Source organism: Pseudorca crassidens, chromosome 3 (assembly GCF_039906515.1).
Source record: "Pseudorca crassidens isolate mPseCra1 chromosome 3, mPseCra1.hap1, whole genome shotgun sequence".
Classification (NCBI taxonomy): domain Eukaryota; kingdom Metazoa; phylum Chordata; class Mammalia; order Artiodactyla; family Delphinidae; genus Pseudorca; species Pseudorca crassidens.
The window spans coordinates 34008059-34022373 of NC_090298.1; positions in this window are offsets into that span (position 1 = coordinate 34008059).

Sequence of the window (14315 nt, forward strand, 5' to 3'; positions counted from 1 at the left end):
CTCTGGGACCTTGGGAAAATTACATAACTTCCCTCGGGGTCCTTATTGGTACCATAGGGAAAATAATTCACTAAAAGCACTTTGCACATTGCCTGGCACCATGGTTAGTGCTTACTAAATGTTAGCTATTGAGGTTGTTGATTTACTGAGAAATGGAAAGAAAGGGGGAAAGAGAAGAAGGGAAGCTCTGCTTGGCATTGCTCTCTCAATCCTTTTAGACCAGTGCCCTGCTGGATTCCTGGGTTTGTGGATTCAGGGCTCAGGGACAGCTATCCTAAGAAGGGCGGGAGGCAGTTTTGCAGAGCAGAGAGAAGTTGTATAAGAAGGAAGCTCCCAAGAGAGAGCCTTAATTTGAATTATAGGAAAGCTTTTATCGTTATTATGGATGGAGGTGGGGGAAAAAGACATTAGCATTTGCCCAAGCTTAAAATGCCACTACAATTAACACATTAGTTCAGGGATCATAGGATTGATACTGGTTTTGCAAGACAAATGATTTCCTCAAACTCCTAAAAACAAAAAGAGTGTCCCACTAATCACTACAGAGCAATGTAGGGATCACCTGGACAGAACTGAACACTTCCTAATAAATAGAGCTTTTATAAAGCAGCAGAGATCTCAGGCATCTTTCTGTAAAAGTGAATGCTTGGGCAGATGTGTAAAACAGTAGAACCAATCCTCCAACCCTCCTGCACAAATCTCATCTCAGAAAAATACAGGAAAAAATGTCAACTGCAAAAGCACATTTTGTCAATATCCAAAGAGAGAAAACTAACCCTTTAAAAACAGCAAGGGAGGCACACAGCCCAGCCCGCGAGCTGAGGTGTCAGCACAGCCATTTCTCACGAGGCACTCTGATCTGAAGTGCCAGGTATGAGGCCTCTGCATGAACCACCCTGTGAACAAGTGAAACTAGACGAAGCACAAAGAAAAAGGAAAAAAAGGCAAGCTACAAACCCTTTGAAAAAAACGCCTCTGCATCTCTAGCTCTTGCAGAGGTTGGCGTCTGTAGTGGAGTATCATACTGCAGGGGGACCTTCAAGATGCCGGAGGCGTAACACGTAGAGATCACCTTCTTCCCCACAAATACATCAAAAATACATCTACATCTGGAAAAACTCCTACAGAACACCTACTGAACGCTGGCAGAAGACCTCAGACTTCCCAAAAGGCAAGAAAATCCCCACGTACCTGGGTGTGTGGCTGACAGGGTCTTGGTGCTCCGGCTTGGTGTCAGGCCCGAGCCTCTGAGGTGGGAGAGCCGAGTTCAGAACACTGGACCAGCAGATACCTCCTGGCACCATGTAATATCAATCAGCGAGAGCTCTCCCAGAGATCTCCGTCTCAATACTAAGACCCAGCTCCACCCAATGGCCAGCAAGCTCCAGTGCTGGACACACCATGCCAAACAACTAGCAAGACAGGAACACAACCCCACCCATTAGTAGAGAAGCTGCCTAAAATCATACTAAGTTCACAGACACACTAAAACACACCGCCGGACACGGTCCTTCTCAGTAGAAAAACAACTTCCAGTCCCACTCCCAAGAACACAGGCACCAGGCCCCTCCACCAGAAAGCCTGCACTACTCACTGAACCAACCTCACACACTGGGGGCAGACATGAAAAATAATGGGATCTACAAACCTGCACCCTCAGAAAAGGAGACCCCAAACACAGTAAGTTAAACAAAATGAGAAGACACAGAAATATGCAGCAGATGGAGGAGCAAGGTAAAAACCTACCAGACCAAACAGATGAAGAAAAAAATAGGCAGTCTACCTGAAAAAGAATTCAGAGTAATGATAGTAGAGATGATCCAAAATCTTGGAAATAGAATGGAAAAAATACAAGACACGTTTAACAAAGATCTAGAAGAACTAAAGAGCAAACAATGATGAACACAATAAATGAAATTAAAAATACTCTAGAAGGAATCAATAGCAGAATACCTGAGGCAGAAGAAAGGATAAATGACCTGCAAGATTAAATAGTGGAACTAACTACCACAGAGCAGAATAAAGAAAAAAGAATGAAAAGACTTGAGGACGGTCTCAGAGACCTCTGGGACAACATTAAACACACCAACATTCACATTATAGGTGTCCCAGAAGAAGAAGAGAAAAAGAAAGGGTCTGAGAAAATATTTGAAGAGATTATAGTTGAAAACTTCCCTAACATGGGAAAGGAAATAGTCAATCAAGTTGAGGAAGCGAAGAGAGTCCCATACAGGATAAATCCAAGAAGAAACACACCAAGATACATATTAACAAACTATCAAAATTTAAATACAAAGAAAAAATATTAAAGGCAGCAAGGGAAAAGCAACAAATAACATACAAGGGAATCCCCATAAGATTAACAGCTGATCTTTCAGCAGAAGCTCTGCAAGCCAAAAGGGAATGGAAGGACATATTTAGAGTGATGAAAGGGAAAAACCTACAACCAAGATTACTCTACCCAGCAAGGATCTCATTCTGATACGATGGAGAAACTAAAACCTTTACAGACAATCAGAAGTTAAGAGAATTCAGCACCACCAAACCAGCTTTAAAACAAATGCTAAAGGAACTTCTCTAGGCAGGAAACACAAGAGAAGGAAAAGACCTACAATAACAAACCCAAAACAATTAAGAAAATGGTAATAGGAACATACATATCAATAATTACTTTAAATGTAAATGGATTAAACGCTCCAACCAAAAGACATAGACTGGCTGAAGGGATACAAAAACAAGACACATACAAATGCAGTCTAAAAGAGACCCACTTCAGACCTAGGAACACATACAGACTGAAAGTGAGGGCATGGAAAAAGATTTTCCATGCAAATGGAAATCAAAAGAAAGCTGGAGTAGCAATTCTCATATCAGACAAAATAGTCTTTAAAATAAAGACTATAATAAGAAACAAAGAAGGACACTACATAATGATAAAGGGATCAATCCAAGAGGAAGATATAACAATTTATATCAAGGGTAAACATTTATGCACCCAACATAGGAGCACTTCAGTACATAAGGCAAATGCTAACAGCCATAAAGGGGGAAATCGACAGTAACATAATCATAGTAGGGGACTTTAGCACCCCACTGTCACCAATGGACAGATCATCCAAAATGAAAATAAATAAGGAAATACAAGCTTTTTTTTTTTTTTTCCTGCGGTACGCGGGCCTCTCACTGCTGTGGCCTCTCCCGTTGGGGATCACAGGCTCCGGACGCGCAGGCTCAGCAGCCATGGCTCATGGGCCCAGCCACTCCGCGGCATGTGGGATCTTCCCGGACTGGGGCACGAACCCATGTACCCTGCATCGGCAGGTGGACTCTCAACCACTGCGCCACCAGGGAAGCCCAGGAAACACAAGCTTTAAATGACACATTAGACAAGATGGATTTAACTGATATTTACAGGACATTCCATTCAAAACCAACAGAATACACTTTCTTCTCAAGTGCTCATGGAACATTCTTCAGCGCAGATCATATCTTGGGCAGATTATATCTTGGGTCACAAATCAAGCCTTGGTAAATTTAAGAAGATTGAAATCGTATCAAGTATCTTTTCTGACCACAATGCTATGAGACTAGATATCAATTACAGGAAAAAGTCTGTAAAAAATACAAACACATGGAGGCTAAACAATACACTACTAAATAGCCAAGAGATCACTAAAGAAATCAAAGAGGAAATCAAAAAATACCTAGAAACAAATGACAATGAAAACGTGGCAACCAAAACCTATGGGATGCAGCAAAAGCAGTTCTAAGAGGGAAGTTTACAGCAATACAATCCTGCCTCAAGAAACAAGAAACATCTCAAATAAACAATCTAACCTTACACCTAAAGCAATTAGAGAAAGAAGAACAAAAAACCCTCAAAGTTAGCAGAAGGAAAGAAATCATAAAGATCACATCAGAAATAAATGAAAAAGAAATGAAGGAAACAATAGCAAAGATCAGTAAAAGTAAAATCTGGTTCTTTGAGAAGATAAACAAAATTGATAAACCATTAGCCAGACTCATCAAGAAGAAAAGGGAGAAGACTCAAATCGACAGAATTGGAAATGAAAAAGGAGAAGTGACAACTGACACTACAGTAATACAAAGGATCCTGAGAGATTACTATAAGCAGCTATATGCCAATAAAATGGACAACCTGGAAGAAATGGACAAATTCTTAGAAAAACACGACCTTCTGAGACTGAATCAGGAAGAAATAGAAAATATAAACAGACCAATCACAAGCACTTAAATTGAAACTCTGATTAAAAATCTTCTAGCAAACAAAATCCCAGGATCAGATGGATTCACAGATGATTTCTATCAACCATTTAGAGAAGAGCTAACGCCTATCCTTCTGAAACTCTTCCAAAAAAATTGCAGAGGAAGGAACACTCCCAAACTCATTCTACGAGGCCACTATCATCCTGATACCAAAACCAAAGATGTCAAAAAAAAGAAAACTACAGGCCCATATCACTGACGAACACAGATGTAAAAATACTCAACAAAATACTAGCAAACAAAATCCAACAGCACATTAAAAGGATCATACACCATGATCAAGTGGGGTTTATCCCAGGAATGCAAGGATTCTTCAATATATGCAAATCAATCAATGTGACAAACCATATTAACAAACTGAAGGAGAAAAAAACATGATCATTTCAATAGATGCAGAAAAAGCTTTTGATAAAATTCAACACCCACTTATGATGAAAAGAAATTAGACACAGACGGAATTTACCTCAACATCATAAAGGCCATATATGACAAACCCACAGCCAACATCATTTTCAGTGGGGAAAAACTGAAACCATTTCCTCTAAGATCAGGAAAAAGACAAGGTTGCCCACTCCCACCACTATTATTCAAGATAGTTTTGGAAGTTTTAGCCACAGTAATCAGAGAAGAAAAAGAAATAAAAGGAATCCAAGTCAGAAAAGAAGAAGTAAAACTATCACTGTTTGCAGATGACATGATACTATACATAGAGAATCCTAAAGATGCTACCAGAAAACTACTAGAGCTAATCAATGAATTTGGTAAAGTAGCTGGTACAAAATTAATGCACAGAAATCTTTTGCATTCCTATATACTAACGACGAAAAATCTGAAAGAGAAATTAAGGAAACACGCCCACTTACCACTGCAACAAAAAGAATAAAATACCTAGGAATAAACCTACCTAAGGAGACAAAACACCTGTATGCAGAAAACTATAAGACAATGATGAAAGAAATTAAAGATGATACAAACAGATGGAGAGATATACCATGTTCTTGGATTGGAAGAATCAACATCGTGAAAATGACTATACTAACCAAAGCAAGCTACGGATTCAATGCAATCCTTATCAAACTACCAATGGCATTTTTTACAGATCTAGAACAAAAAAATTCACAATTTGTATGGAAACACAAAAGACCCCGAATAGCCCAAGCAAACTTGAGAAAGAAAAATGGATCTGGAGGAATCAGGCTCCTGGACTTCAGACTATACTACAAAGCTACAGTAATCAAGACAGTATGATAATGGCACAGAAACAGAGATCAATGGAACAGGATAGAAAGCCCAGAGATAAACCCTTGTACATATGGTCACCTTACCTTTGAGAAAGGAGGCAAGAATATACAATGGAGAAAAGACAGCCTCTTCAATAAGTGGTGCTGGGAAAACTGGACAGCTACATGTAAAAGAATGAAATTAGAGCACTCTCTAACACCATACACAAAAATAAACTCAAAATGGATTAAAGACCTAAATGTAAGACCAGACACTGTAAAACTCTTAGTGGAAAACAGGCAGAACACTCTATGACATATACCACAGCAACATCCTATTTGACCCACCTCCTAGAGAAAGGGAAATAGAAACAAATATGAACAAATGGGACCTAATGAAACTTAAAAGCTTTTGCACAGCAAAGGTAACCATAAACAAGACAAAAAGACAACCCTCAGAATGGGAGAAAATATTTGCAAATGAAGCAACTGACAAAGGATTAATCTCCAAAATATACAAGCAGCTCATGCAGCTCAATATCAAAAATACAAAGAACCCATTCCAAAAATGGGCAGAAGACCTAGACATTTCTCCAAAGAAGATATACAGATTGCCAACAAACACATGAAAGGATGCTCAACATCACTAATCATTAGAGAAATGCAAATCAGAACTACAATGAGGTATCACCTCACACTGGTCAGAATGGCCATCATCAAAAAATCTACAAACAATAAATGCTGGAAGGGTGTGGAGAAAAGGGAACCCTCCTGCACTGTTGGTGGGAATGTAAATTGATACAGCCACTATGGAGAATGGTTTGGAGGTTCCTTAAAAAACTAAAAATAGAACTACCATATGACCTAGCAATCCCACTATGGGCATATACCCTGAGAAAACCGTAATTCAAAAAGAGACATGTACCACAATGTTCATTGCAGCACTATTTACAATAGTCAGGACGTGGAAGCAACCTAAGTGTCCATTGACAGATGAATGGATAAAGAAGATGTGGCACATATATACAAGGAATATTATTCAGCCATAAAAAGAAATGAAATTGAACTATTTGTAGATGAGTGGACATAGAGTCTGTCATACAGAGTGAAGTGAGGAAGAGAAAAACAAATACCATATGCTAACACATATTTATGGAATCTAAAAAAAAAAAAAGGGTTCTGATGAACCTAGGGACAGGACAGGAATAAAGACGCAGACGTAGAGAATGGACTTGTGGACACGGTAAGGGGGAAGGGTAAGCTGGGACGAAGTGAGAGAGTAGCATTGACATATATACACTACTAAATGTAAAATAGATAGCTAGTGGGAAGCAGCTGCATGGCACAGGAGAGCAGCTCGGTGCTTTGTGACCACCTAGAGGAGTGGGATAGGGAGGGTGGCAGGGAGACGCAAGAGGGAGGGGATATAGGGATATATGTATACATATAGCTGATTCACTTTGTTATACAGCAGAAACTAACACAACGTTGTAAAGCAATTATACTCCAATAAAGATGTTAAAAAAAATAGCAAGAGAAAATCTTTAATAAATAGAATGTACTGAATTTTTTTAACTGTATTTTTTAGTCTTTCCTAAGGCCAGTTCTTGGCGAGGGTTAAAATATTTGATTTGGGGTTTAAAGCTGACTGGTCTGTCATCTGGGCCAAAAAGAGAGACCTTTGGACTTGCTTTGATAATCACGGACTTACGAACACTTCATAAAATGGACACTTCTAGCACCACACCTTCAAGTCCAAGTGACTGTGCAACATATAAGAACCTAAAGGAGTCTGTAAACAGGATCTCCAAAATTATGTGAGTCCAGGCAAAACCTCACCTAGAGGATGGCCTCTTCCTCAAGAGGAAGATATATTTTATTTCTATTCCTTTGTGGCATTTTTTTTTAATGTTCAATTTGGAAAACAAAATTTTAAATGGGATGCCAGCCAGGAAAAGGAAAACAAAACTAAATAATACTTTTTCTTTTGACAGTTTGTTTGGCTATAAGAAAAAGTTTAATCCATAGGTAGAACACTCAGTAAGAAGTGACTGCTATGAAAGCTTAAATTCAATTTATATAGTTTAGAGTGAATTACACTTCAGACAATTTAGACTGTCAGCGGATCTTTTAAAATCCCTGCAGCATTAGTGTAATAGGATCAGAGATGAAGACAAATCATTAACACAACAGGACAGTTTTGAGAAGTGTATGCTGTTCTTTCAGCTACTAAAATTTCACAAAATTTTTACTTCTTAGCAACTGACACTTTTACACTAATTCGCAATTGAGAGAAAAAGAATTCGTATTCAATTCTCAGTGCTCACATTCAATATCTTCAAAATGTACTTGCTTTTTCAACTTAAGTGTCCAACGATAGATGAACAGATAAAAGATGTGCAATATATATATGCATATATACACACACACACACAAAATGGAATATTACTCAGCAATAACAAAAATGAAATATTGCCATTTGTGACAATCAAAATGGATCTAGAGGGTATTACGCTAAATGAAATAAATCAGAAAGAAAGAAAGAGAAAAGCGAAGTATGATCTCGTTTATATATGGAATCTAAAAAGCAAAACAAACAAACAAACAAAACAAACACAGACTCAGAGAGAGAGAGAACAAATGGATGGTTGCCAGAGGGGACGGGAGTGGTGGGGAGAAATAGGTGAAGAGGATTATGAAATACAAACCTCCAGTTAGAAAACAAATAAGCCACAGGATGTAATATACAGCATAAGGAATATGGTCAATAATATTGTAATAACTCTGTATGGAGACAGATGGTTAATATGTCTGTCAACATTTCATAATGTATGCAAATGTCAAATCACTGTTGTATACCTGAAACTAACATAAAATTGTATGTCAACTATACTTCAATTTTCAAAAATGTACTTGCTTTTCTTCTGTTACATTAAATGAATGAATCTTACTGCAGAAATGTCTTAGGCAAATTTTATAGCTCTTTTAATATATAATCTATTATTTCATAGGAAGATACACAAAACAACTTGACATCAGAAAGTCATATTAAAAAAATTGCTGCTGGGCTTGCCTGGTGGTGCAGTGGTTAAGAATTTGCCTGCCAATGCAGAGGACATGGGTTCGAACCCTGGTCCAGGAAGATCCCGCATGCTGCGGAGCTACCGAGCCTGTGCTCTACAGCGCACGAGCCACAACTACTGAGCCCACGAGCCACAACTACTGAAGCCCATGCACCTAGAGCCCGTGCTCCACAAGACAAGTCACTGCAATGAGAAGCCCACGCACAACGAAGAGTAGCCCCCACTCACCAAAACTAGAGAAAGCCCGCACGCAGCAACGAAGACCCAATGCAGCCATAAATAAATAAATTTATTTTTTAAATTGCTGTTTATACAATCAAATCTCATTTCTTGTTAGATCAAGCACTGTAGCTTTTTGTTTTCCTATAAAACGAACAGCCTTATTCATTGAATGTGACTTTCATACCTTTAGGCCTTCTTAAACTACAGCAAAGTTTTAATTATACTTTTAGTTTCCTTTGTGACCAATACTTACTAACTTGAAATGCAAGGAGCAGGCCAGGCCTGAGACTAATTTTGGCTTGAACTTCAACAGACAGTGAAGTTCGTATTATCCTCAGAAAGCAATCCTGCTTCATTTCTCCTCCCACCTCGCCCTCCCCAGTTAAGAGCTTTGAACCTCTGTTTCAGGAGTTCACAGCCAAGTAGCAGATTCTCTCTGGTCATAGCTTCCTCTTTTCAAACTTTGATGATTTCCTTTACTTCAATGCACCTCACTCGGGTTATTCAGCTCCTAATTTCTTTAAGATCTGTTGTCTGAATTCTCAGAAACCTTCTCTGTTCTAGATATTGGCCTGTAGGACGCGCACCTGTCTTCTCTGAGGCATCAGACAGAGTGGATGTGAAGCTCTGAGCCAAAATATGCTTAAAGCTTCCTGTACTTGGAATGGAAGATAACCTGTTGTTACCTAGAGAGCCATTTTGGAGGGAAACAAACAATACCCTGGTTAGAAGATACAACCTCTTCAGAATGGCCATTCCTGCTCTCAAATCTAAATGAAGGCTGTCCTTTCTTTTCTTTCATAGCATTGATCCCAAGTTGTAAATATCGAAGTGTGTGTGCTTATTTGAATGTCTGTTTTCCTTTCTGGACAGTAAGCTTTCCCCCATTACACAGCAAGCTGTGCGAGGGCAGGAACTGTTTATTTTGTTCAAAGGATGCAGTCAGAGGTTAACCCAGCCTTTTACACAAGTACTTGTTGAATGGATGAATGAATGGCAGATTGAAAGGAAGAAATGTCTGTGGCTGGTCAATTCAAGCACAAGGAGTACACCAGGTAAAGTACCTTGCTCAGGGAAGAATGAAAACATGTTTTTCCATGTTCTGGGTCAACTGGAGAGATCTGTGTCTGAGGATGCATGCAGGGATGTGTTCATTGGTGGGATGAGGGCAGCAACTTCTGTGTATGTCTCTTTAGGTTGGATGCGTATCTATATGCATATAGGTACTGGAAGCGAAGAGACTGCTGTGAGACCAGATGCAGAGTGAAATGTGTATGGATGACAAAGGTCAAGAGGGTAAGTTCTGAACACTCACTCTACTCTGGATGTGCCACGCATTGTGCTAGCACTAGCAGTAACACGAACCCGCGTCCCCTGCATCGGCCGGCGGACTCTCAACCACTGCGCCACCAGGGAAGCCCCCTATATTACTTTGAAAGAACTTATTTTTGCCTGGGCCTAGCCCCAAATATCAAAAGACTAGTTGTGTATATAATCACAAAAAGAGAATTAAGGTACTAATTCAGATAATTTAGGCAATCTCCTTCCCTTCCCTTGATGAAAAGGAAAGAATTACTTTCAAAGAGATAATTTTTTTTTTTTTTTTTTTTTGCGGTACGCAGGCCTCTCACTGTCATGGCCTCTCCCGTTGCGGAGCACAGGCTCCGGACGTGCAGGCTCAGCGGCCATGGCTCACGGGCCCAGCCGCTCCGCGGCATGTGGGATCTTCCCGAACCGGGGCACGAACTCACGTCCCCTACATCGGCAGGCGGACTCTCAACCACTGGGCCACCAGGGAAGCCCCCAAAGAGATGATTTTTATTGCCTACTTATATTGATTAACTTAATTAGATAATTTCTCAAGGGTATATACCTAATATTGGCTGTAATCACAGTCTAGCTATTGAGGTGATATTAGTGAATATTACCCAGACACAGAATTCATCTGGTTTTCTTCCAAAATAAGTTTCCAATTTTTAAATTTTGAGATGTTTATAAGAAGAATTGAAGCACATTTATTTGGGAGAAATGAATGCAAACCCGCCTGGAAGCAGGGAGCCAATGTGGGGACCTTGCAGAGGGGAGGAGGACCAGGAGGGGAACATTTCCAGTAAAAAATGGAAAGAAAAAGAACAAGCATCTTTGTGAGGAAAGAAGCTGTTCTTCGACAGGCATAAGGACTCAGCTTGTCCTACCAGATACTATCTATAGCTATGGGGTCCCTTGACCCGGCATCAGCTTATCCAGGGTACCACTGGGACCCTGTCCTGCAAAAACTGCTAGTGCCGGGCTTCCCTGGTGGCGCAGTGGTTGAGAGTCCGCTGGCCGATGCAGGGGACACGTGTTCGTGCCCCCGTCTGGGAAGATCCCACATGCCGTGGAGCGGCTGGGCCCGTGAGCCATGGCCGCTGAGCCTGCGCGTCCGGAGCCTGTGCTCTGCAACGGGAGAGGCCACGACAATGAGAGGCCCGCGTACCACAAAAAAAAAAAAAAAAAAAAAAAAAAAAGTAATATATACTCAACTTATTATTATGCCCTCTAAACATTTTATGCACAACTAATCATATAATCATTAGAAATAAACTTGGGCAACATAACTGTATGTAATAATAGTAACTATTGTTTTTAATATGTGCCAGATATTTTGTTTGTATGGATTACTATATTACTTAAACTGCAAAGGAACCAACTTAGTAAAAACTCCTTTTTGCTAAGGCTTAGGCAACTTAACTTACCTACTATGACCTTGAAGCCAGACTTTCTTTATCCCAAGGCCAATGATATTGAGGGGGAGAAAAAGAACACAAAGAGTCATATGGCTGGAGTTCCAGTTTGGGCTAAGAAATATAGAGGTTAGGGATAGAGGTTTGGGGATCAGACAGACCTAGATTAAAATCTTTGCCATTTATCACTACTGTGATCTGTAATTTACTCAACCTCTCTGTGCTGTGTGGGGTTATTATTCGCAAGCAATAGAAACTGAGTATGGTCAATTTAAGCAGGAAAATAATTTATTGGAAAACAATCAGTCACACGAGGAGTCAACAGGACGGCTGGCAGCAGCAAACTCAGTCAAGGTCACGCCTAACCAAGATGGTAAGGATGCCTCAACCAGCAGCCACTTACACTGTGGGACCCTTCACACCACCATCCCCAGATGCTGTGTAGTCTTTTAAGAAAGACTCCACATTCCTCCTCCACATTCCTTAACCAAATATCAGTTTGCTCATCTGTAAACTGGGCCTACTAAGTGTAGTACCCTCCTCATGGGTTTCTTGTGAGCATTAAATGATATATGCATAAATCATTCAGCACAGTGCCTCACTGACTAAGCACTGGGTAAATTTCAGCTGGCCTCACTAATTTTTGTGCCTTTGAGTAAGTCACATAGCTTTTCTGTGCCCACAAGCTCATTACTGAAGACAGATGATTCCAATTATACTGTATTAGTCAGTATAAGCTAACTGCCCAAACAATCGGTCCCTCAAATCTCACTGGATTATTTCTCTTGCACTTCATTGTCCACTGAAGGTCGCTGGGATTGGAATGAGGTCCCTACTCCATGCAGGCATTCAGAGACCCGGTCAACTTCTATCTAGTGGTTCTGCCATACACCAGGGCCTTGCATCTTTTTGGCAGAAAAGGGAAGACAGAGAGCACAGAGGATCAGGGTCTTTTAGGGACCAGGCTTGGAAGTGGCACATATCACATCCTCCCGTTTTCCACTGGCCAGAATACAGTCACACGGGCTTTACCTGACCACAAGAAGTCTGGGACACACCATCCAGCTATGTGTTAAAGCAGAAATGCAAACAGCATTTGGTGAAACATGAGTCTCCATCACACCTACCTAACATCCTCGGGGGTTGCTAATAAGAACACATGCGAGTGCAACTGGGAAAGCTCTGTGGAAAGCAGCCAACAAGCTACAGATGACGCTGGTGTTGATGATTAAACCAGGGAGTCCCTGTGTTATTTTCTGAAGTGCTAAAAAATACAGCAATTCCGGGGGTGTGAGAAGAAACTAAAATATAATCAGAATGTCCATCTTCCTGTAGAAGAGATGCCTGGACTCATAAGGCTTTATCTCTCCACCTGTATCTTCAAAAATGAGGAACACTAGGTAAATAATCTCCTTTCTTTGTCCATTAGTCCAGTTCACAATGGGAATGCAGTGGAAATATTTGTTTGGAGAAAAAACAGGGGAAGAATAAAAGGGTAGAAAGCCATGCCGTTGAGGAGTGTTAACTGTCTGAGAAGAAGGCAGCCTGAGGCTGTCACTTGGTGGCCACCAGCCTCCACAGCAGTAATTTATCCCCACATGAAGACACTGGGGAGTTAATCACAGTACTGACACATGTAACAGCTCCAAGCACTAGACTCAGCACAAAATTTACGCTTATAAAATGAAAATAATTAGGTGCATATTTGAAATGCACCACTAAAAAGGGAGGGCAGTCCTTAGGACCACAACCACAACCGTGGACCTCTTTTCATGGCCAAGGTCAGGTTAATGCCATGCTTCTAATTTACTGAACCAACTGGGTGAGGGTGTAGAAGGCAGATGTATCCAAAGGCACTGTGTTATTTGTACCAGACAGATGCTTTTTTCACTGTTTTGAATATCCGTAATGGCCTGTCCAGAATGACAGAGAGCAAACACAGTTTGCACAGGCTCTGCTACGTGAATGTTAGCGCTTTAGAAACGCTCTAATATGTGGCCAACTTCGGCTTAGTAGGGGATCCAGGCCAGATCTGATTCATCCTGCTGCCTTCCTTCCAGGAATTAGCCCCTTTGTTGCCCATTCCTTTGACCCAAGGAAGATTCAACCAAAGGGAACATGGTTGGTACCCTGCAAGCAGACTGTGCTTTTAAACGAGCTCCCCCCTTGGTATTTACTTAAAAGAGTAGTCAAGTAATTAGCTAGCAGAGCGCAATCAAACTGATCAGTCAGGCCATTCTTAGACTAGTGCAAACCTTCAGAGAGGATTTAATGACAGTTCTAAAGAACTGAACTAGGGGCTTCCAGTGCAGAGAAATAGGGACTGAGGCAGCAATGCAAGGGAGGATAGCAAACAGTGCTTAGAAAAAAAATCTTTTCATTAAAATATACAAACAGTGAAAAGAATTGTCCACATAATCAAGGCGATTCATTTCCTTGTGCAATGTAGATTCCTGGCAGAGTGTGAGGGAAACTGAACTACACTGTCTCAGCTTTTCAAGTTAAGAAAATAAAATAATTATTTGTTTCCCAAATCTTCAACTTCTACTTCTGAAGGCTAAACTTAAGTTTTAAGAATCATGCACCAAAAGAAGTTACAGGTAATCCTACATTTTTTTAGTCTTGTATTCTGGATTCTTATTTATTTTCATTTTCCTAAGCTACTGTGGAAATAAAATGTAAAGGACTAGTAAGAAACACAGCTCTATTGATTACAAGCCCAGTTTATCAACGACACGCTAACACCTGTGTGCCTCAATTTTAACAACAGTGTGCCTCAA